The sequence below is a fragment of the Triturus cristatus genome, chromosome 12 (genome assembly GCF_964204655.1).
Source record: "Triturus cristatus chromosome 12, aTriCri1.1, whole genome shotgun sequence".
In the NCBI taxonomy this organism is placed as follows: Eukaryota; Metazoa; Chordata; class Amphibia; order Caudata; family Salamandridae; genus Triturus; species Triturus cristatus.
The window spans coordinates 326,852,352-326,877,856 of NC_140595.1; positions in this window are offsets into that span (position 1 = coordinate 326,852,352).

Sequence of the window (25,505 nt, forward strand, 5' to 3'; positions counted from 1 at the left end):
TTTTTTTACCCAAATTCGACTTTGATATTTTAAGCATTAAAAAATGAATATCCTACAATTTTCTTGCATAATATGCATTACCAGAATGTCTATTACATAACCCATGAGTCAGGCATTGGAAATAATAACTTATACTTTATAAAAATGAGCTTGTTTGCGCCTGCGCCAAGGGAAAATTGTACGTGCGAATGCTTGTCATTTTAGTGATGCAACACAACTTAAATCAAATTTTAATGCTAGGAGGTCATAGTATGAGTATTAAGCTTTATAAATATCAAAAACCGATTTTGAAAAGCACTTATTTTTTTTAAAATAATTTTTCCCATGATTAATAATTTTCTTTTAAAAAATCCCAATTATTCGTTTTTGTGATAATTCCATGTATAAAAAACAAGCTGCATCCCTTGCCTATCATTTTGGACACATTTAACTCACAAGCCTAAGTGCATAAGCCCAATTTGAAACACGTCACATTTTTGCGCCACTTTCATTTAAAAGGACGGTTCTGCCAAATTCCACCCGTGTTTAACTGGGAAAGTGCTGGCTGAAGGAGCATTCCTATCAAATATACTGCAGCTGAAAAGTTTGCCTGTGAACATCTAATACAATGCATCTAAGGAAAATGATGTAAATTTATTTACTTTTGCAAAAATAGATAATTTCGTTTTTGGGGGCCTGATTTATATCTATTGAATGTGTTTCTAATTTTATCCTTTAAGCATTTAATGGCAGTTTTGTATATGTGCACAATTGCTCATTCTATAAATTAAAGAGCACCATATAGCTATTTTAGCACATCACATGGTTCATTTCTGGATTCCTTTTCTAAGTTTGTACTTGATATTAATTAACCAACAATTTGCTTAACAGACTGGAAACATCAGAAGACCCACAAACACATATTGAGCTCATTTCAGACATAAACAGAAAGGGGTTAAACAGACAATACAGCGCGCTTTAGCCATTTTTCATAAATAGCGCCGTCGCAATTTACTTACAGAAGTTGCACTAATGATAAAAAAACCACAGACATTTAAACACACAGTTGACTTACAAATCAATACGCATGACAGAAAGAAAGAACAGCTCACAGACTATACTTGAAACAAACCATTTGCAAATACTGGTTGTAGGTCATATTTACAAGCAACGATTTTCAATAGTGTTCCAAAAGGCTGCATGAACAGCCCCACAGACAGATGCATGTCAAAGAAGTAGTGAATGCGCTCAATTCACTAGCTCTGCCTAGCAGAACACCACACAAAATCGTTGTGCATATCTTCATTCGTGAAACTGCGCAGAACGAAGGATCCTTGTTTTGTATTATGTCATATTTTAATTCCCTGGGGATACAAAATCACCAAGGAAGAAATATGTTTTTAAATCTAACCTATTTAGATATTTCCCACACTATGGTACCTTTTAAAACAAAAAGCAACACATTTTTCCATGTGAGCTTACAAACAGGCATGCCAAAAATACTGCGGAAAACGCAAGTATTATAATCAAAACCAAATGGAGAAATATCTCCTCATTACCTGCCTACACAAATTGCAATTCGCATATCCAAACCTATACAAACCAAAAGCTACATTTCCCAATTTGCTAAGATCAGGCATCTTATAGCTCACTAATCTAGCTTCAAACTTCAAGGGTTTATCTCTACCAATAAACTCGCAAATATGCGAGACCCTCTGTTTTGGTAATTGCAATGACCAAATCAGAAACCAAGAAACCAACCCCTCGGCTTTGATAATTGCGATAACCAAATTAAAGACCCAAAGAACCAAAGGACTGGGAGCGACCCACTTATACTTAATTCTTATTCTTAATAATCAAAAGGTTATCCAAATTCTAATTGTCAAGTTCTACATGCCCAAACGTCTTTTATAATACTCACGCCAAAAGGGTTCTTTTTCTCACCTTTTGAGTGACATCATGTGGAGGATCAAAATCAGGAAGAGCAGAAATATACCGGACTACACAATCAAAGAATCTCCAGAATCCCTGTGCACAGAGTACCTTCTTGGTAGAATCCCGTTCTGTCCTTCCAGTAGATTTCAGTCTCCTGACAAGATCACTCCCACAGAAAGCCACTTCTCTGATGAGGCCCAGCTGGTGGGCGCCAAACTGAAGTACTCCAATTTTTGAGACCCCAGAGGTGCTAGGGGTAGCACCCTATGACTTTGAGTACTTCCTGATGTGGTATTATAAAATTCTGCATATCTTGATAATATCACAAAGAACTTGGCAACAGAAGCTGAAATATGAAAAGACATCTTTATTAAACTCAAATGAGTGAGACTACGTCGCACAGAAGCCTTAGCAACTGAATGAGGCAGTCTACAGAATAAAAAACAGTCTTCCCTTATATACAGATTCTTGTGCTTCAGGCACACATTCTTCAGTTTATGGTATGGTCATTCAAAAGTATATATTACAAACGAAAGAGCAGAGTCATGATGACCATCCCACATTCCAGTTAAGCCAGCCCGCAATTATTTACCCAGCAAGGCTCAGATCCCACATCAGATATCAACAGGCCCTAGTTGAACACGGGCATCTCCTGTTTAGAAAAACAGGCCATAAAGCAGGAACAGTCAGGTGTGAAAGAGATTAGCCGGAGGCTTGTGTGGGATGAAAAAGGTTTTATGGTGTGTCATGCCCTGATGCTAATCACAGGTGGCCGGAGGATGGGGAGCTCGTGAGACCGGACTGACCTGGGGCAGCGGAGACCAGCTGCCCAGGTCATGGAGAAGTCAAGCAGAAAGCACATGTATTCTAAAGGCCCGTACTTGCTTATAATGTGTTTGTCTATGTGAGGGCAACTATTAAGATGGCCACCGCTCCAAGATGGAACCCACGGAGTCAATGTATAATAACGTATACATAGTGCATTTGGCAATGGGACGTTATGCAAAGCGCTTGTAAATACCGCATTGACCAATCGCGGTTTGCTAATACATGAATAAAACAGGGGTAGGGCCCTGTCTCCTACGCGGTCCCAAATATCAAAGTACGACAGACCCTCCTTTTGCCCTTACATAGGCAATCACTATACTCATACTGATCTTAGTCCAGGTCTACAGACATGAAGTCATGGAGATGTTGCTGTAGCATCATCCTATTACTTAGCGACTCTCACGGGACACATGTAGTAGCACAAAGGCCACATATGGCAGGACAAAATAAGGAATACCTCTATCTAGGTGGCATAAGATCACACCCCCAACAATTAGTGATGTTTACTACTAACTAGTGTCGATGCAGAAGCTGTATAGAAGAATTGCTTACGAATTCTGATCTTTTAACCTGCTCATGTTCAGGAAAAGGGTGAAAAGAGTGCAAAGAAACAGTAGTGGGAAAAGACATAGGTTGGGCAGAGGGTGCAGAAGTCAATGAGTAGAGAAAATCAATCCCACCCATAAATGACAACGTCATGTTTAAAAAACACTAGAAAACACGTTATTAAGAATATATAGACAACGGGAGAAAGTAGCGACCACTATTACAAATGAAATAATAATTTTTATGTTCAGGTGAAACAGTGGTGACCCTCATCAATGCTCTGAGGTGAAAAGGGGGCACCTTTCCACAGAAAATGGATTTTATTCTGCTTATACTAGACAATGCCAGCAAAACAAACAGTCTTCTAACACCTAGTCTATACAATCACACGGAAACCTCTCATGAAACCACCTATGCCCAGAGTCCGTTCAAAAAGCCTCTCTGGCAGGCTTCTATTGTCCATCAAATCTTCTTCTGTTGTTTTCTTTTGCATGGGCCTCTTCATTCAAGCCTTTCATGAGAAAAGAAAGTACTGCTCAGTTGGAGTGCCCTCCTGGCAAACACTCACAGCTCACTCGAGGGTCTCAATGTTTCAAGGCAGTGCACCTGTGTCTTTCCTCTGCTGCAGACACTACAAATAATATGCTCTCCATTGGTCATGGGCACAGATCATCTTGTGCAGACCCGGGACCATTCTCAGGATCCAACACTCGTCACTCAGTGTCAGAGGACGCTCAGGCTGCTCTTCCATGGGCACTGGAATGTAGTGCCTTCTGTCCATCTTGGATCCGCCGGTGCACTGCACTTCCATTGGAGCACAGGGAAAAGAGGGCGTGTGTGTGGCCAAAAACTCAGGCCCAGGGGCTCAAGGGACTGCACACTGTCAGAGGTTACCAGCACATGACAGGCGCTCTTTTGCACTGGAATTCTGGTTCTGTGGCAAAACCAGCTCCTCCTTCTTTTCTGATGTTGAACGCCTTCTGATGAAGCAAGTGCGATGCTTTAAACAGTTTGTTGTATAACAAGGGGACTGTAAACAGGTGGCCTGCGGTCCTTCAAAAGGAGTGGCCACACGCCATGGGACAATTTTGGTCCAGAATACACTGTCTTTCTCAGGAAGCAATACAAATAAAAAGGCAGTGGGCAAAACAGTGCCTCTAAGCTTTTCAATTGGGTTTCCGTGTGAGAGCCTCCATCATCTAAGGGTAGATAACTACACGAGAATTCTATCTAAAATGGATGTCTTCACATATGGTGGCATTGTCTAATAGGGCAAACACATTTTTTTTCCTGAATGATTACATATAAGTGTTTCTAAATTCTTATCTAGGACATTTCAATAGAGAAATCACATGATACAGATTATCATAGGCATGTAGAAACCTTTCATATCAGGTGCACTAGGCAATACACAGGCTAATAGTCAGATATGAAAACAAAAGACAAAAACTAGAGGGTCCTGATATTTGCATGATTAGAAACTTCTGATCCCACCGAAAATTAAAGCAGCAGGAACAAAAAGGGTAAAAACCACATTAAAAATAGACATTGAGAATTCGTCATGTTCAAAAGGGTAAACGCAAGATATCTCCTATTGGTATGGAAAACTTGTCTTACTATAATATTGAGTCAGTTAGCCAGTCTATCGCTATCCTGACAGTCAGGCTGGAAAACATTGAAGCAGGCCTAAGGAAAATTCTTGGAAACCAGTCTGGTCATGCAAAAAGGGAATTTGTACATAATATGGGGGTTCCTGGTGCATCACTGCAGTCTGGAAGTATGTACCTGAACAATACACCTACAATAATAAATGGGCTGACTGGTGAAAGGAATACGGAAAAGGGAATTGGAACTAGGACACAACTAAAATCCCCTATAACTAAGCATAATGCGACATTGGGCAGGGAAGAAACAAAAGCAATAAAAAATAAAAATCTATAGGAAGGACAAGAATTTACTTGGGTGGTAGTCAGGCATGTGACATCACCAAGAGTACGGGTGATACACAAAAGGCCAAAGTCACATACGTTTTAACTCTACCGCTGGCGACTACACCATATACGGTAATCTTAGCTAATGTTCCAGTTCCTTCTGCAGGGAAAAATGAAAACCTAGTTTCCTTTTAAGAAGCAAAGGCCATATGCTACTTAGGAGACAGGACACCATTACCTAATGTAATATAGAAGTTAGGCCACCTTGAGTCACAGATCTATAATTTCATCCTTAGGTCCAATCAAGGATACATAAATGTAGGGCTGCCTGTTCCTTTAAGGGAAGGGCAGTATAACGTGACAGGTGACCGGTGACACACTTTGATCCTGTAGATCTCTTTTAGTTTTCTGTAATACCATTATAGCCAATTTAGACATGCACTGGTGAAGTGTTGTCTCTCATGCTCACAGCATGAAAATATCATTAGCTGTGGAATTTAGTAACCAGAACAAGTTCAACCAACTGTTGCGTAGCGATGGGCATCGTCATGACCATCCCCTTCACAACACAGGTAAACTTGTAATAGTATAAAAAGCAGCAACAAAAACAACGAAAACATGCAAAAAATAATAAAAACGCACAAAACATCAAAGCCATCAGATATACTTGCTGTATATCAAGCACAAAAAGCATAGACAAAACAATAGCATATGTAATAAGCGGTGACACACAAACACCATGTCATGTACTTTATGCACTGTAAAACTGCAGCCCAAAACCCAATATTTGGGTCTGTTTAATTTGTCAGGTTTAAAATACTTACCCTCCTTTTTGACAGTAGATCACCAGGCAATGGAAATCTGCTGTCAAATATAACTCTACTGTTTCTCTGCTAACATACAGGACCAGCAAGAACAATTCATGATAGCAATTCGTTCACATTTAGGCATGTAGCCTTAAAAGAACTTTAGAATCTTTTTGTCTGTCTAAGACTTAATGCAACACTTCGTTTTCTGTTAAAGAAGGGCAACTATAGCAGGCATCATTATATTTTCTTTTTTAGAGCACCAATGTATCAGCAAAGCATTTAACATGATGTTTGGACTTTCAAAGAAAACCCCTTTGCTATATTTTCCCGGTGGAATTAAGTTCTTTAGTTTTAGTGATGCTATGGAGAAACCAGAAACCCCACCTTTAGAGGCCCGTGTAGCAAGGGCATTCTGCATTCCACAGAGGCAAGGCCGTAATTTAAAAGGTCATAAATGTCAACTCCATTGTTTACGGGAAAGATAGCATCTCAGCAGCGTGACCGAGCCAGCCTCTGCAGCTCTCCCAACCCCCAGCTCTGACACTCTGAATTCGTCAAAGCCAGAAGGCCTTCCTAATTCCTCCTAACTTGCAATAATTCGCTCTATTTTGAAAAATAATTTCTCCTTGTTAGGCGCTAAAAAATTATCCCTATTCCCAGATTGTTAAACTACATGTACTGTGAAAAATTCACAGAACCTAATAACACACATACCGGTTTTTAGAATAAATGCTTGTTGCAATCCTATGCAATGGTATACATTTCATCAACCTTAAATGAATGAACGTCTCAGTAGGCCCAGCTAAAGTTAGACTGAACTCCAGCAAGTGAGACCGCTTTCTGCCCCAGTCCACTGGCACTGTGAATTGTATTCGCAATGAGTTTTGATATTTTCTTCATCATTTAGTCATTTGCCTTTATTCAAGCTCTGTTTGTCGCTTTCATATTAGCATATGAAACTCAGTGCCTCCCGCCAGGTAATTACAATATTTTCACCCCTACTGCTAGGACCTGCAATCTCATCTTTCCCCTCCTACTTACTCAAACCGGTACCACATTCCTCTTTATTCCCTTCGTCAATACAACCTTCCTCACGCTACTCTTCATGTCTTTATTACTCCCCTTCATCATCTCTCTTCCCTCCACGGCATTCTATTTTCCCAATTGTTCTTCTCCTTCCTATGTATTACCTAGTACCTATAGCCGTAATTCTACATTTCTCCACCCCTCTATCATTACTGACTTCATCACGTACCTGCTCACAAACATCCTCTATTTCCTTCATCAAAAAACAATTCTCCATTTCTCTTTCTCTGTGTGGGTGCTAACTTCATTAAGGCCGTTTTTTATTAACATCAAATAGTTGCGGGTTGCGACACCATATTTTATTTAATTTCCCCAAGTTTTTAAAAAGGTCTTGTTTTTCATAGTGTGTTCAGTAGTATCGTGACAGACACAGCTAAAGTTAGAACCTTCAACCCTGATATTAAAACAAGCCTTTGTACTGGCACATTGACTCATTGAATCATAAGAAGGCACAACCTGTAAATATATATCAAAACCTAAACGTATGCATTTACTGAAGCCTGAGACACTTTAAACAGTACTCTGAATGAAAGAAAATGCAATTGAAACAGTTTTTTTTTTACCCAAATTCGACTTTGATATTTTAAGCATTAAAAAATGAATATCCTACAATTTTCTTGCATAATATGCATTACCAGAATGTCTATTACATAACCCATGAGTCAGGCATTGGAAATAATAACTTATACTTTATAAAAATGAGCTTGTTTGCGCCTGCGCCAAGGGAAAATTGTACGTGCGAATGCTTGTCATTTTAGTGATGCAACACAACTTAAATCAAATTTTAATGCTAGGAGGTCATAGTATGAGTATTAAGCTTTATAAATATCAAAAACCGATTTTGAAAAGCACTTATTTTTTTTAAAATAATTTTTCCCATGATTAATAATTTTCTTTTAAAAAATCCCAATTATTCGTTTTTGTGATAATTCCATGTATAAAAAACAAGCTGCATCCCTTGCCTATCATTTTGGACACATTTAACTCACAAGCCTAAGTGCATAAGCCCAATTTGAAACACGTCACATTTTTGCGCCACTTTCATTTAAAAGGACGGTTCTGCCAAATTCCACCCGTGTTTAACTGGGAAAGTGCTGGCTGAAGGAGCATTCCTATCAAATATACTGCAGCTGAAAAGTTTGCCTGTGAACATCTAATACAATGCATCTAAGGAAAATGATGTAAATTTATTTACTTTTGCAAAAATAGATAATTTCGTTTTTGGGGGCCTGATTTATATCTATTGAATGTGTTTCTAATTTTATCCTTTAAGCATTTAATGGCAGTTTTGTATATGTGCACAATTGCTCATTCTATAAATTAAAGAGCACCATATAGCTATTTTAGCACATCACATGGTTCATTTCTGGATTCCTTTTCTAAGTTTGTACTTGATATTAATTAACCAACAATTTGCTTAACAGACTGGAAACATCAGAAGACCCACAAACACATATTGAGCTCATTTCAGACATAAACAGAAAGGGGTTAAACAGACAATACAGCGCGCTTTAGCCATTTTTCATAAATAGCGCCGTCGCAATTTACTTACAGAAGTTGCACTAATGATAAAAAAACCACAGACATTTAAACACACAGTTGACTTACAAATCAATACGCATGACAGAAAGAAAGAACAGCTCACAGACTATACTTGAAACAAACCATTTGCAAATACTGGTTGTAGGTCATATTTACAAGCAACGCTTTTCAATAGTGTTCCAAAAGGCTGCATGAACAGCCCCACAGACAGATGCATGTCAAAGAAGTAGTGAATGCGCTCAATTCACTAGCTCTGCCTAGCAGAACACCACACAAAATCGTTGTGCATATCTTCATTCGTGAAACTGCGCAGAACGAAGGATCCTTGTTTTGTATTATGTCATATTTTAATTCCCTGGGGATACAAAATCACCAAGGAAGAAATATGTTTTTAAATCTAACCTATTTAGATATTTCCCACACTATGGTACCTTTTAAAACAAAAAGCAACACATTTTTCCATGTGAGCTTACAAACAGGCATGCCAAAAATACTGCGGAAAACGCAAGTATTATAATCAAAACCAAATGGAGAAATATCTCCTCATTACCTGCCTACACAAATTGCAATTCGCATATCCAAACCTATACAAACCAAAAGCTACATTTCCCAATTTGCTAAGATCAGGCATCTTATAGCTCACTAATCTAGCTTCAAACTTCAAGGGTTTATCTCTACCAATAAACTCGCAAATATGCGAGACCCTCTGTTTTGGTAATTGCAATGACCAAATCAGAAACCAAGAAACCAACCCCTCGGCTTTGATAATTGCGATAACCAAATTAAAGACCCAAAGAACCAAAGGACTGGGAGCGACCCACTTATACCTAATTCTTATTCTTAATAATCAAAAGGTTATCCAAATTCTAATTGTCAAGTTCTACATGCCCAAACGTCTTTTATAATACTCACGCCAAAAGGGTTCTTTTTCTCACCTTTTGAGTGACATCATGTGGAGGATCAAAATCAGGAAGAGCAGAAATATACCGGACTACACAATCAAAGAATCTCCAGAATCCCTGTGCACAGAGTACCTTCTTGGTAGAATCCCGTTCTGTCCTTCCAGTAGATTTCAGTCTCCTGACAAGATCACTCCCACAGAAAGCCACTTCTCTGATGAGGCCCAGCTGGTGGGCGCCAAACTGAAGTACTCCAATTTTTGAGACCCCAGAGGTGCTAGGGGTAGCACCCTATGACTTTGAGTACTTCCTGATGTGGTATTATAAAATTCTGCATATCTTGATAATATCACAAAGAACTTGGCAACAGAAGCTGAAATATGAAAAGACATCTTTATTAAACTCAAATGAGTGAGACTACGTCGCACAGAACCTTAGCAACTGAATGAGGCAGTCTACAGAATAAAAAACAGTCTTCCCTTATATACAGATTCTTGTGCTTCAGGCACACATTCTTCAGTTTATGGTATGGTCATTCAAAAGTATATATTACAAACGAAAGAGCAGAGTCATGATGACCATCCCACATTCCAGTTAAGCCAGCCCGCAATTTTTTACCCAGCAAGGCTCAGATCCCACATCAGATATCAACAGGCCCTAGTTGAACACGGGCATCTCCTGATTAGAAAAACAGGCCATAAAGCAGGAACAGTCAGGTGTGAAAGAGATTAGCCGGAGGCTTGTGTGGGATGAAAAAGGTTTTATGGTGTGTCATGCCCTGATGCTAATCACAGGTGGCCGGAGGATGGGGAGCTCGTGAGACCGGACTGACCTGGGGCAGCGGAGACCAGCTGCCCAGGTCATGGAGAAGTCAAGCAGAAAGCACACGTATTCTAAAGGCCCGTACTTGCTTATAATGTGTTTGTCTATGTGAGGGCAACTATTAATATGGCCACCGCTCCAAGATGGAACCCACGGAGTCAATGTATAATAACGTATACATAGTGCATTTGGCAATGGGACGTTATGCAAAGCGCTTGTAAATACCGCATTGACCAATCGCGGTTTGCTAATACATGAATAAAACAGGGGTAGGGCCCTGTCTCCTACGCGGTCCCAAATATCAAAGTACGACAGTAGGGGGTTACTGAGATATAGGGCTGGTCGAGGAGCATATGGTTCCTTTCCCTATCTCTTGCATAATGCTACTCAGTCTCCCAGGGTAAACATCATGGCTCTAACCCAGGACCACTCAGTAAAGAATACTACCGCAGATAATAGAAACATAGAGTCCAGGTTTGAGACATCAAACAGATTTGCCCCACTTAGCCAGCTGGATAGTAACAATTGACTAGTTCCTCGCCCTGAAGGCCACAATGGGGACGGAGTTAATAGTAAGAGATGCCGGAGTGAATTTACCCAGGGGTCATTGAGGAACCCGGTACAATGCACTAAAATCTTAAGTTGGAATATAGCAGGTCTCAAAAATAAGTCAGATGATCGCAGGTGGATAGACCTTTTAAGTGAATTTTGTATTATAGGACTACAAGAAACCTGGGATACTGAGAATAATTTCTGGTTGGATGGTTACACAATCTATATGGAGTCAGCTAAATCCTCCACTATAGGCAGGGAAAAGGGCGGTCTTATGACCTTGATCTCCCTAAAAGTTGCAGGTAACCATTGTAAATTGGACTCAGGCTCACCGAACTGTTTGGTGGAACAGATTATTTTCCCCAATGCTCCAAATCTGTTTATTGTTAATTTTTATAATTCATTTGACAAAATTTTAATTAATGAACATTTGGTCAGTCTGAATTGTTTCCTTGATTCTTATAGTAAGAAACAAACTACTTCTTATTCGGTTATCATTTTAGGTGATTTTAATATACATCGTTGTCACCTAAACTGTTATGTCTTGGATAGCTTGAGTTCTGCCGATCATTCAGAAACCCACTTTGAACATACACCGCAGGGTGACTTTTGGATAGTATCCTGGTGGACCATGACTTATTTTATCCTAATATAAGGCAAGAGGGTGGAGACATTCCCTCTTTTAAAGCAGAGGTGCGCACACCATTATTGATTATATTTTTATTAGTTCAGCTCTGACCTTTTGGGTGATGGATTATATGATCAAGTGGTCAGTGTATAACGATCACAACCCTATTAGCCTGACACTGGTGGGTGGTTTTAAGAAAATTCAAAATCTGGATAGACCGGCTCGCACTTTGGATATTCGTCCTATAGACCAGGCTCGCAGACTCAAATGGTGCTCGATAGTACCGGGGGATTTTCAGGTGAATTTGTCGTATACTGTTGGAAGAGAGATGAATCTTTGTTTAGACGCCAAGTCGAGGGACAAGGAGGTCCTTACGGCATATATTAAAATTTGCACCCAGGTGGCTTCTGATCTCAAATGCCCGGCTAGGGAACATCAGAATAAAGGGGAGAGATGGTTCGATCACAATTGCTCAGTTGCCCATCTAAAGCTGTTAGTGGCTTTAAAATCTAAACCACAAGATAAGTGTGTATTAGCTGCGATAAGGAAATCATATAAACTGGCAATTTATAAACGCAAAAATGAGATCAAGCAAGAGGCATGGAATGTTTTACTCTCTATTGATGTTATCAAAAATAGTGCCAAATTTTGGGACATTGTGAATAAACCTATCTTCCAAGAATCTATCATCTCCCCCTTAGATTGTATTATACAGGAGCAAGACTGGTATAACCATATTAAATCTATGTATGGTGACCAAGGACCCTCAGGCACTACTTTTGAAGTTAAAGCTTACACTCTGATGTTTTTGGAGTCAGAAGTTGCGGAGGCCATGGCACAAATGACTGGTAACAATGCCCCTGGACCAGACGGTGTCCCAGCCCACCTTTTTAAGTCGGACACAATGTGCTGGTCCAAAATACTGGCTTATGTTTTTAATTCCGCTTGTAAAATAGGACTCCCTAGCTCATGGTCAGAGTCAGTAATCGTCCCAATTTTTAAAAAAGGAAATAGAGGGGATGCAAGCTGTTATAGACCAATATCGCTTATTGATTCTGCAGTTAAGGTACTTGGAAGGGTGATACTTGGCAAATTGACAGCTTGGTTAACTGAATCTAACACTTTCTCGACTTTGCAATATGGATTCAGGAAAGGAAGAGGCACAATCGATCAGTGCCTCAACCTGCTCCTATTAATTGGGAAGTACACCATTGCCAGGAAGGGAACACTCTACCTGGAGTTCATGGACCTTTCCTCGGCATTTGACAGAGTGAATAGGCCAAAATTATGGTTGATGCTTCTCAACTTAGGCGTAGATAAAATTATTGTCTATTTCCTTGCCGATCTGCATAGGGACCTTACTGCTACCGTGAGATATGATCAAAAGGGGAATTGTACTCAGAGAATTTGTATTACAAATGGTGTGAGGCAGGGGTGTATTATGGCCCCCTTACTTTTTACCCTTTACATTAATAATCTGGAGCAAGTATTAGGGAAAGCCAGTAAAGACATCCCGCGTGTAGGGGCGCGACTGATCCCGGCACTCCTATACGCGGATGATGCCGCACTGTTAGCAAGAACGGTGGTTGGTCTACAACATCTTTTAAACTCCTGTGCCATATTTATGAAATCTTTGGATTTAAGCGTACATCTTTCAAAATTGCACACAATGATAATTGGTACTAAGCCTAAAAGGGTCAAAACACTTCAGTGTGAGGGCAATGTGATCACCAGGGTTACTACCTTTCCCTATCTGGGCGTTCTATTTGATGAACGAGGCACATGGATCCCGCAATTACACGCAAAGAGGAATGTCTTGGCAAGATCCACATCCGCAAGCACTCTTAAAAAAATATATAGAGCAAAATGTATCTCTAGTGAAACCTATGGTGCTGACATATGAGGTTTCAGAGAGGCTAGTGCAGTTCAAGTGGTAGAGAACAAATTTCTAAGGAATTTGTTAGCGGTCCCACAATCCTCACCTGCATATATAATCCATCAAGAGCTTGGGATTGGTTTTGTTGAGGACCAAATTGCCCTAGCACCTCTCTTGAAATGGATTACAACCTGGTTAAACCCCGAACTAGAACTAAACCGTGAGATATTAAGCGATTGTCTGGCTTTAGATCAAGCTAGCCGTATCCCTTGGTTGAGCCATGTTAAAAGGTTGGCGGTGAAATTGGGTCGGCCAGAGTTATATAACTCGCCAGCCAAATTAGTTAAGGGTGACTTGCAGTAGGCAAAGCGTTCCTATTTATATACGGTCTCCATGGAGAGAGAAGGAAGGGAGTTGACAAAATCAACTGTACACGCCCATCAATTATTAAAAACATCTCCTGCAATAGAACCATATTTGATTGTGGTAACTAATCCTAACCACCGCTTCCTTTTGACAAGATTTAGGTTAAATTAGCTACACTTTCTTCTTGCTGATCCTCGGGGTTGGAGAAAGTTGGAGGATCTGGGTGTCTGTTCATGCGATATCTTTTCTGTGCAGGACACAATACATTTTATCTTTTTTTGTGAGCACTTTTTGCATATTCGGAGGCGCTTTATTCTCCCAATCCTAAAAGACAAAGGCTTCTTACAAGTAAAACCGGCACTTATGTACCTACAGTTGCTGTCTAATGTTTGGGAGATTTTTAGTATAGCAAGCTTTCTCATTGCAGCAACTAGGGTAAAGAAGAAAAAATGAGTGATTTTATAATTATGACTATATTAATTGATCTTAATGAATTTAGGATTTTATGATGTATTTTTTTTGGTTGTCTTTCCTGATTTATTCAAAACTTTTAAATCGTGTTGACAATTTATACGGGGGAAAATAATGAGATTGATTTTCAAGATTCAGTTGATATTAATTGACTTTTATGTATTATGGTTTTTTATAAATGTCATATTCAATTCAAAAAGCTTTATTTCGACAGTTTGTCATAAAAGCACATAAATACAACACATATCACACAACTTAATAAATAGATAACACATAATACATTACAATTACAAGATAAAAGATAATTAAATTCCATATACTGTCATGTATCTAGAAAACCTTAAGAACAGTTAAAAGAGGAGAGACAGCACGGTGAAACAGATCATATTTAAAAAGTACATCTTAAGATTAGGTAGCAGCAATAGTATTTTTTAAAGTGCGAGTGCGTATGATCCAGGACCAGCCCAGGAATTTGGCAACTGCTATAGCTATACTAGGACTACAATCAGACCCTAGGATTCTCAGTGCAACAGCACATCTCCGGGCACCCAACAAAATACAAATCGGCCTCAGCCATCTCCGCCGTGGGGCCGCATATAACGGACAAACAAAAAATACATGGGGAATAGTCTCAGCCATTGCCATACAGCAGTGGCATTTGTCATCAGTTCTAGAAGCCCATTTACAGGTAAAGGTCTTGATGGGTAGACTACCTATCCTGAACTGAAAATAAAGTTTTCGGTCAAAGGGCCTCTCGATCAAATCCCAGTAGGCCTCACACACTGGCCACGATTTAGAATCCAGAAAGCGACCTGTTAGGCTAGTTGAAATACTGGAGTGAACTACAGATGCATAAACCATTTCCCAGTATTTCTGTTTCAGTTGCACCTTTGATGGGAAGAATGCCGTCTCAGGGTTGTTCAAAAGTGTCTCTAGATCCAGTTTAATGAGTAGGGACCTGATCTCTTTTAGCCAACCTACTCTATGGAAGCAGTCCCGTAAGATCACATCCTTAAAACCCAGGGCATATTGCGCAAGTTCCGGAGTGACCCAGAGACGTCTCCAATAAAGGAGTGGCCGTAACTTTGCTAGGTCCGCTATATTTTTTCTCCCTAGGTCTAGGTGAAGCGGGATCGTAGGAGTCCTTTGTGGGACGCTAGCAAGATTACGTAAAAATTTGTTTTCTAATCTTACTAGCTGTTTTATATCGTTAAATCCCCAGAGCTCAGCTCCATAAAGGGCCGAGCTCACCGCTTTAGCGTTATAAATTTCTAGGGCAGGAGTGACTGGTTTTGTAAAAGAGGACTTATATTTCTTGGTCAAACACCCTATATGCTGGTGTAGTTTTAGGGCTGTAATATCCAAGTGGTGATTCCAACCCAAGTCCTTCTGGAGGGAGATACCAAGGTACGTAAACGCACTCACCTGTTCTAGGGGCACATTATTTAATAAAATACTGCCTCTAAAAGATTTATGCTGATTGAAAGCCATGAACTTGGTTTTTGAAGTGTTTATTTCTAGCCCTCTTAAAGAACAAAATTCTCCAAATGCATTAATGGCCTTCTGGAGGCCGCACGGTGTCCTGGAGATGAGCAAAGTACCGTCCGCAAACATGAGGACAGGGACATGATTGCCAGCCAGTAGGGGAGCATCAGTGGGGGCCATCGAAAGGTACTCAACTACCCCGTTGATGTACAAAGAGAACAGGGTAGGAGCCAACACACACCCCTGTCGGACACCACGCCCAACAGGGAAGGAGTCGGTAACCTCCCCCTGCGCCCCCCATCTAACTTTTGCAAAATTGCCCCCATGTAAGCGAGCGAGAAGTGTTCTCAATTCCGGAGCCATCCCCAGGTCACCAAGCACACCCCACAATTTCCTCCGAGGGACCAGATCAAACGCTGATTTGAGATCTACGAAGACAGCGTAGAGTGACCCCCCGTTCAGGACCACATTCCTCCAGTAGATAGTTAAAAACCGAAAAATTTGGTCTGTGGTGCTGGTACAGGAACGAAATCCCGCTTGAAATGGGGACAGAATGTTAGCATCCTCTACCCAGGTCTGTACTTTTCCTAACACTAAACGACCCATAACCTTTTGTATTGAATCAATAAGACTTATGGGCCTGTAGTTACTGGGGAGGGATTTGTCTCCTTTCTTAAAAACAGGAATTATCTCAGCACCTTTCCAAGATGGGGGCACTGGAGCTCCATTAGCCACTGCATTAGCAAGAAGGGCTATGTACTGACACCAGGTTGGCTTATCACTGAGAAATACATCGGCCGGAATTCCATCCATACCTGGAGCTCTTCCCCTTGCCACACAATCAAGTGCTACCTCAACATCCTTGATAGAAAACACTGTGCCAGAATAAAATGTAAAAAAATGTGATGGTAGATCCTCCCCAGTTGCGCTACCAGCGTACTGGGGTCTAAAAAATTCAACCCATTGTGCCTGAGGAACATTAATCTGGGGGGGCTCCGGACGCCCACCCCTGTCCCAGTTGACAATGCTCCAGAAAATTCTCGAATTATTTGCTGCGCAGGCACTTCTCCGATCCTGCCACCATGCTTGGTCCCAGTCTTTTTTTGCTTTTTTTTGCACATCCCATATTATAGATTGTTTGTTCTTGACTATTTAATGTGTGGCCTTGTGTAAAAATCTCTGCTGCTAATCAATATTTTATCAATTCCAATTTTAACTTCATGTATAGTATGCTTTTATGGTTTTAATTAACCGAATAAAGTACTTTTGACTGTGCACAGTTCATCTTGCTAGTCGAATGGGAGAGAGTAGTCTGCACTATGTTGATATTTGTGAGGTTTTCTCTATTTATGGATCTGTAGTTGTGAGTCTGTTCTCCTCTAAAGGGGTTGATTTGAATGGATTGGATAGACCACATCGAGCCTTACTGTTGTCGGACTGGCATAGGAAATGAGGATGTTGTCTATGTCGTTGTCGGATAGTTCAGTAGTTGCCCTCCTTGGCCGAGATGGGTTGTTGGGGGAATGTATCTTATTCAGCCTAGTGACCTTAGGGTGTGAATTCTTGGCGATGTAACTACTAGTTTGGTGACTGATTCGGTTCACAGTGGCGTTGGTGGCTCTATTTGTGTTTAGAAGTTCTTTGGTGATGATTGATAGGATTTCCATCTCGTCCTGGAGATAGGATAGGCCGGTGGCTAACTCACTGAATCGTGCGATCCAAACTGAATTGGGAAGGTTAGTTGTGAGTGAGGATGTGTGTTCTATTAAAGGGGGAGATCCACAGGTAAGGTCTGGTTGCATGATCTCGTTCTCAGGTTGCCTGGGGATATCCTTATTGGGGATCAATGTGGTTAGTTGATCATGGAGGTTTGTTGGAGGGTCCAAATCAATGTCAGGGATGGCCTTGAGGTGTGACAGCATGATAGGTGCTGCCACATCTGTACAAGGAGTGGACGTTGAATGTTGAGTTTGGATGAGTGGAGTAAGTATCAAGGGTGTTGGGAGCTGATCAGATCTTGTGGTAGGCGGTAGGTCATGGGGAGCTTTGCATGCTAGTTCCGTTGTAGGAGGTGAGAGAAGGATGTCATGAGTGGAGACCAGGTTGGTGGATTCTCTCTTGGGCATCCAAGATATCAGTGGAGTGTCTACAATGATGTTACCAGTAGCTAAGAGTAACCCTGTCCATCCTGGCTCAGGGGACCTAGGTGTGGTTGAGACCGATGGGACGGGTGGTAGGGTTCGTTGGGGGTGAGGAGAGATTTCGGTTCAGTTGAATTCATAATAGAATTTTGTAGTAGAGTTGGGGTGGCATCAGGATAATCAGGATTAATAGTTGCGGGCAGTGTGATTTTCTTGCTGCTAGCTGCATTCTTGACAGTACGGAAGATCTTGTCAATGGTATCAAGATTGGAATTAGAGGTTTGTATAAGGATATTACCATTGTTGTAAATGGAAATGGTAGCATTCACAGGGCATAAGTCCGAGGCAGTTACCGACAATTAGAGGGCATGTGGAGGTTTTTTAACATTGGAGATTCGGAGCATAGAGTAGAAGATATTTCTACGCTGAGGAAGATTTTTGTGTGGAAGATGAGGTCATTGGATATTGTGCCTTTGCTGATGCAGAAGTATGGATCTGAAATAAGAGTCTCAGGGTGAGTTTTCATTAGCCTGTGCTTGAACTTCTTTGCTGCATTTTTGGAGAGATTGGGACGATAGGTAATATGGCAGCTACTACAATGTGACCAAGCCAAAACGCGTTATTGGCAACATTAATAAAGACCAATAAGCAAGACTTTGAGTTTTAACGTCTGGGGTTTTGAAGAACATATGGAAGACCATCTTTATATATATATATATATATATATATATATATATATATATATATATATATATATTTTCACTGAAAAAACCATAGATTTCAGGCACGTTATAGTTAGGAATTAGCATTTAAAAAGCCTTAGAAATTCACTGAAAAAACCATAGGTTTCAGGGGCGTTCTAGTTAGCTGGACTTTTCACTCGTACAAAACCATTGAAATTCCCTCGTTATAGTTAGTTCAGCTAACTATAACTCGCGCGCCCACAATGCACTGCTGATGACGTCACATATTACATCACTCATGACATGGTCAGTGACATCACTCATGACATCACTGATGACATCTCAAAGGCTGAGGGTAGTGAAGACGTTCTGGTAGAGACCGCCGGTGGCGCTACTACTCCAAGCCCGGAAATCCGTGGGGCCGAGGAGTGGCGAGTTAGAGGATTTCTTAACGGAATTAAGCACAACAAAAAAGGAAAGAATGGAAGTGACTTGGGTACCCTCTCGCAGTGCCCCGACAGTTTGGGGAAATGGAGAGCTCAGGGCACCCGATTACTCTCTGGCCAATCCAAAGGTGCTTGCGCTGCCACTCTATGCTCACTAACGGGGAGCAGAGGAGCGCGCACCAGGGGTATGTCGGCCCGGAAATCCGTGGGCGTTTGGGAGGCTCCGAAGGCGCTGTCACTCACCTCGCATGCATGGGGTTGAAGAAGCAGCGGTGAGCACGTCCTGGAACTCGGGGTGTCTCCGGAGGGGACTTCGAGCAGGGGAGTCCCGATAACGATGCTGGAGCTGGAGCTGCGAAGGTGGGGGCCGCTGAAGGGAAACAGGCATATCCGGAATCATTGGCAACGCCCCCCGCATCGGGTCGGCTTTTATTGCCGGACGCGCTAATGGCCACGGGGAGCGTGGGTTCCCTGCGCCACCTGGGAGATGTAGTTTGGTGCGCTGGTTCAACGCCGGAGGGTTGCTCAGTTTCGCACCCGCTCTCATGCTCGATCATGACAAAATAGCCACCACGTATAAACATTTTATAGCCCGGAGTTTACATGCCCACGACACCGTCCAGTATAGCCTTCTCTCGCCGCTCCCGAGCCCACTGCACAAATGGTTCCCAAATGTCATGAGGACGGGAGGTCGAAGGCCTCAGTTCCCAGAACGTAGTTAACTGTGAGTGTCCATAGATCACATCCGCCAACCAACCCCGTACCGACGGTACCCTACTCCTACCCCAGCACTTTGCCACCTGTCTTTTAGCGAAGAGGAAAAGCAGAGCATGCAATTTATGCAATTTAGGCGGGGTATCCTTAACATACCCCAGGATGCCCAGCTCCGGGGATGGGGTGTCAGATCTTCTCACAATTTGACTGATCAATGAGAAAATCCGAGACCAGAAGTCTTCAAGTTTCGGGCAGGCCCATGCCATATGCAAAAAAGAAGCGGGGGAGTGCCTACATCGCCAACAGCCAGCATCCTCTCTAAGACCCATCTTATGCAGACTAATCGGTGTCCTAGATAGTCTGTGCAAGTATTTAAAATGTATTAGTCTCAATCTGTAATTTGAAGAGAGGTCCGTCAGCTGTCCACAACAAAAAATCCACAGTTCCTTCGTCAACGGGGGCTGTAGCTCCTCATTCCAGCGCTGAAGCGACTGGGGTTGTACCACCGACGCTGTATTCTGCATTTGTCTATATATCCTGGTGACTAACTTTCGCGGGGATGAGTAGCCCACAACACTCTCCAGTGCCGAAAAGGTCAGAGGAGCCAGCGGAAATGCCCCGCTAAGCGCACGGCAAGTCGCCTGTAATTTATGATACAAAAACAATTCTGAAAAGGATACTTTCTAACCCTCTTCAGCCACCGGAGGGGGCATGAATCGGTTGTCCGGAAACAAGTCAGCGGACGTGCGGAGGCGCATCCTCCGCTCCAGAGACCCACCCATCTCTCCTGCGAAACAGGGCAGCATTGGATTCTGTGTCAGTGACATAGACGGAGCGAACAGAATCGGTACTCCCGCCCTCTTACGCAATTCCTCCCAGACCCATCGCAGCATCTCAGCAGAATCTACGTCTCCCCTCGGACGATGTGCCCTTCCACAAATGGCCACATTCAATGGGACTGGCGCCATACTATCCTGCTCTACAGCCACATGAGGCTGAAAGGGAGTGGGGTGGATCCAAAAGTGTAGAAATTGAGCTTGTGCAGATAGTGCATATAGACGCATATCCGGAGCACCCAATCCGCCCTGCCCCAGTGGCAAAGTCAGCATGTCCCAGGACGCCCGTGCTCGGCCTCCGGCCCACGCCATCTCAACCAACCGGGAGCGCAGCGTTGCGAAAAAGTGTGACGTGAGCGGGACTGGGTGTTTGTGAATAAATATAAAAATTTTGGCAGTACGACCATTTTAATCAAAGGGATCCTGCCCGTAAGTGACAGAGGCAGTCTCGCCCAGATTTTCACCTTCTCCTCCAGCCAAGCGACCGCTCGTCCATAGTTCAAATTCCAAATCTCCTGAGTGTGACGGCATAACCAAATTCCCAGGTATTTAACCGCCTCCGCCTCCCACCTCAGGGGGTACTCAGAGTGGATATATCACCGACTTTGACCAGTTGACGGAGATCCCCACCAACCCCTCAAATCGTATAAATTCACGCAGCACCGGGTCTAGATTTTCCTCCGGGTTCAGGAGATAGAGCGTCACATCGTCCGCATATGGCGATATTAACAAGCTTCTGGAGCTGAATCCTATACCCCGCGCTGTGTGATGCTGCCTAACACGAGCAGCCAGTGGCTCCATAGCTATTGCGAATAGCAACGGGGAGAGGGGGCATCCCTGTCGCGTGCCACGCGAGATAGGAAATGGCTCGGAAATCATTCCATTTACCCTGACCCGGGCACTTGGCATAGTGTATAACAGACGGATCTTTTTAATGAGGAGCGGGCTAAATCCTATACGGCCCAGTTTTGTAAATAAGTATGGCCATTCAAGAGTGTCAAAGGCCTTAGTGGCGTCAAGAAACACTACCGCTTCGTGTACTTCTGGGTGCAAATAATGCAGGGTGGAGAAGATCGTGCGTAGATTATGCGACATCGATCGCCCCGGAATAAACCCCGATTGATCAGGAAGTGCTATTAGGGGTAGCATGGGCTGTACTCTATTAGCTATTAGTTTGGCCAAAATGTTCACATCAACATTTATTAGTGAGAGAGGTCTATACGAATCCATTTCGGTTGCTGGTTTGTCAAGCTTCAACAACGTAATTATCAATGCCTCACGCATTGTTGCAGGCAACCTTCCCACTTCTAGGGCTTCCTCATAGACCGCCAGTAGTTTGGGAGCCAGTTCCTTAGCATATGTCTTGTAGAAGGCTGTGGTCAGACCGTCTGGGCCAGGGGCCTTATCCAGTGGTAGACTCGTAATTACTTGGGCAACATCCCCCGCATCTATCGGAAGGTCCATATACTCCCTATGGGAGTTGTTCAACCAAACCAACGCGACGGAGTCCAGAGAGTCCTCCATCCCTTCCGGGCATTTATCTTGAGTAGCCGTATAGAGGTCAGAATAGAAATCCAAAAAGGCACCGAGAGTTTCACTTTGGCCTCTGACTGTTGCGCCAGACTTAGGGCCCGATTCACAGAATTTACTTAAGACTAAATCCTAAACTTACTACTTTGTGGTATTCACAGAATGCACTTACTACTTTTGGTATTCACAGACTGCATTTACTACTTTTGGTATTCACAGAATGGATTTACGACTACTAACTTTACGTCCGCACTCGGGCCGGAAATTCCGGCCCGGAGGTGGAGCTTCCGGCCCGGAGGCGGGGCTTCCGGCCCGGAGGTGGAGATTTCGGCCATGGCTAAATCTCCGCCACCGGCCGGAATCCCCACCTCCGGCCCGGAGGCCCCGCCTCCGGGCCGGAAGCTCCGCCTCCGGGCCGGAATTTCCGGCCCGAGTGTGGACGTAAAGTTAGTAGTCGTAAATCAATTCTGTGAATACCAAAAGTAGTAAGTGCAGTCTGTGAATACCAAAAGTAGTAAGTGCATTCTGTGAATACCACAAAGTATTAAGTTTAGGATTTAGTCTTAAATTAATTCTGTGAATCGGGCCCTAAGTGTGCAGTTCGTGAATGTACGTCTCCGATCTCGGCGGTTGTATCATAGTAGCCAGCGTGCGACCCGGCCTATCTCCCTCCCCATACCGTCTAGCCTCCGCATATTTGCCCAAAAATTTCACCACTCGATTCGCTTCTTCGGCATAATCCAATAGCTTAGCTTTCAGCAAGCCAGCAGTATCTGAGATGCCTGTCTCACAGAATTGATTTTCAAGTGCTTTTATGCTAGCTTCTAGTGTTTTGAGTGTACCCCGTATAGCTTTTAGCACTCCCGCTTGGCGGGCTATACATTGGCCCCTAATGACCACCTTAAACGCCTCCCAAAGGGAGGATTCAGTAGTCACCGACTCGGCATTCAACTCAAAATAGTCGATAATATCATTCCTGATCTCCTCTTCAAATACCTCATCTAAGAGGGCGTGGGGTGGGAGACGCCACGAAAAGGAGCGTCTAGGCAAATCCGGGATTGACAAAAGTAACATGCTAGGGGCATGATCTGACAGGTACATGGGCATATGCCTTACGTCCCTAGTCCACATGGCAACATCCCGGGATACCAACCAATAGACTAAACGGGACCACGCACTTCGGTGCTCCGAAATACAAGTCCCCTCTCTCACCGCAGCATGTCTGCTTCGCCATATATCAACCAATCCCCCATCTGACATAATTGTTTTCAGGGCCGTACCGGCCATTGGATGCAAGGCACTAGCCGTCCCGCGCCTGTCAGCCGTGTCGTCAAGGACCGCATTGAAGTCGCCCCCCCACACTATGGTATCGCAGCCAGTAGCCCTAGTCATTGCCCAGACCTTGTGGAAGAACTCAGGAGAGTCACCATTCGGGCCATATATAGCCACGAGGACCACAGATATTCCACACAGGATCCCCTGAACCAAAACAAACCGTCCCTCCGGGTCCCTCTCTATCAACCCTTCCTTCCAGTCCAACCCTCTTCTAATCAACACAGCCACTCCCCTGGCATAATTGGAGTATATGGCAGAGTATATATGACCCCATCTATTATGTCTAAGGCGTGGCGAAGGGGCGGTGTTCAAATGTGTTTCCTGCAGGAGGCATATATCAATCTTGTACCGAGTTAAGTAAGCATGCACCAGTCTGGACTTTCTACCATCATTCAGTCCCCGAACGTTCCAGGTTAAACAGTTTAGGACATTGGCGGAGCTGCGTGTGTCACCTGCGTTTAACATCTACCTAGTAATAGAACCAACAAAACCCACATGATACAAAGTTGACATCATCCACATATCCATCAAATCTTGTACTGGCTAGAACCAACAAAACACATTCCCCCCGCCACCCACCACCCACTCCAACCCCCCAATCAGGTTGTAGATTACCCACCCCTAAATAGAACATACACAGCAAGAAAATGAGGGAACCTTCCCGCGGGGGCGTAACTGTGCTGCCGACTTCCCCATATAAAACAGGGTGGCCAGTAAAGCTGCAGAGGGTTCAACCCGCCCAAGACCACATTAATAAAGAAAAAACATTAATCACAACGTGGTGGTAGCTCATGAGGGAGATTCAGTGTAAAGCCTCATGCCATAGCTAGTGGGCAGTCTATACAATATCCCCAGTCAATCATTGTCACTTAGCTGGCCGCCGGCTGCCTCCGCGCCTTCAGCATGCTTCTTGGGTTTTCTGCCTCCGACATGTTTAGCAAATTTTAACGCTGATTTGGCGTCCGTGAAGAAATTAGTGGTGCCATCGAAAGACACCTTGAGTTTAGCCGGGTATAACAAAGAGTATGGGATCTGTGCTTGCAGAAGCATCCGCTTAGCCGGGAGGAACTCTCTTCTCGTCGCCTGCACCGCCGGGGTGAAATCCGGATAAAAAGAAATGTTGTTACCCTTGTGCATGATGGTACCCTTCTCTCTCGCTAACCGCAGAATCAGATCTCTGTCCTGGTAGCACACAATTCTGGCAATAATAGGCCTGGGTGGCGCTCCCACCGGTGGTTTCTGGCCCAGCAATCTGTGAGCTCTCTCCACCGCAAAGACTTTTGATCGGTGCTGGTCAAAGAGCTCATGTAATAGTTCCGTGACGTAGGTTTCCATTCTGGATATGGCAGACGTCTCCGGAATTCCCGTTACGCGGATGTTGTTGCGTCGCGATCTTGCCTGCAAATCGTCATTTTTAGCTCGTATGACTCCCAGGAGTTTGTCCATATGTAGTAATTGTTCCTTGGTTTCCACCTGGAATTCATGGAACTCTGTTGAGTGATTGTCCAGTGCGTCTAGGCGTGTCTCATGAGTGGCCACCTGCGATTTAACAGAGTCCAGCTGCGACGTGATGGTATCCAATTTAGTGTCGGTGTTGCGGAGGCTAGATCTCATCTCCAGCATGAGGGTCCTCAAATCTTCCCCCCTGTCCTCTGCGCCGGATTCGCACTGACCTTCGGCAAGTGTCTCGGGTTCTGAATCAGTATGCCTCGTGGCCCGTTTATGATCGAAAGTCAGTTTCGGTTGCTTGGCGTCATGCTTCCCCATTGCAGCGACAATGTCAATCGTGACACGCAAAAGGCAGGAGGGCCTCTAGCTGATCACCTTTCAGTAGGCTCGGAAGGCGAAACTCGATCCAGCTACCCCCGCCACTCGGTCATACCTTCTCTCCTTCGCCTCCACGTGCGTGGCCGCAGTCCACCTCCAGTGCTCCAGGTATATAGATCAGGGCTCTCGCACGGAGTGCCAACCTCCGCAGCTACACCGTCAGCACACAGCCACGCGCCAGATGGAGGGGCGCGAGGGAGCCGGATCATGTACAGATCAACTCAAGATTTCCAGGTCA